This window comes from Sorex araneus, chromosome 6, assembly GCF_027595985.1.
Source record: "Sorex araneus isolate mSorAra2 chromosome 6, mSorAra2.pri, whole genome shotgun sequence".
NCBI lineage: Eukaryota > Metazoa > Chordata > Mammalia > Eulipotyphla > Soricidae > Sorex > Sorex araneus.
This window is the reverse complement of record NC_073307.1, coordinates 65,328,303-65,329,122: the sequence shown is the minus strand read 5'-3', so window position 1 is coordinate 65,329,122 and position 820 is coordinate 65,328,303.

Sequence of the window (820 nt, the reverse complement as noted above, 5' to 3'; positions counted from 1 at the left end):
TAGCTTCAGGGCATGTGTTCTTTTATATTAGGCTTGTTCAGATTCTTCTGTTCACCATTATCTTGGTGAAATTAGAACAGGCTAATGGACTCTTGGCCTAATGTGTCTGGGATAGCTAGGCTGTCCTTGTAAGAATTAGGTAGTCGAGGTTGAGATAGGGGTCCAAAGCGCTGGGTAAGGGGAACATAACTGCATCCTTGTGAGTGGCCACCGTCCTGGAGGCCACAGCCCCACAGCCACTGTACCGGTGAAGATGGGGCAGTGTTGTTTCTGTCATGGATTACAGTTCTACTTCTGGCGCACCTCCAAAACTCTATCCTAGGTGCTCGTGCGGGCACCTTGGCCAAGGGGGAGAGATTCCAGTTCTCCGTGGTCATCTGTTCAGCTTGCCATCCCGAGGCCACCTGTATCACTTCTTTAAATTTAAAATGACATTTAGAATATTATAGAGAATCATTTATATATAAGTTCCTTCTTCGATCTTGCTGTTCTTAGAATTCTCTCTCTGTCTTTGGCTTTTGATATTTTAGTTACAGAGTGTCAAGAGTTTTTCTAGTTTGATTTATTTTAATTGGACTCTGAGCTTCTTGAATCTGAGAGTATGAATTAATGGTATGTCAGGGAAATTAGCTATATGTTTTCTTTTTTTATTATTTAAGACCTTTATTAACAGGTGCTTGCAGTTTGTTGACTTTTTTGAAAAAATCAAGCTGTAAACTTTTTATTACAAATTAAAAATGAGGTTCTTAAAAATCTCAACTTGACCAGATATGAAACAATTTAAAAACCTTTTTTTTTTTTTTTTGCTTTTTGGGTCACA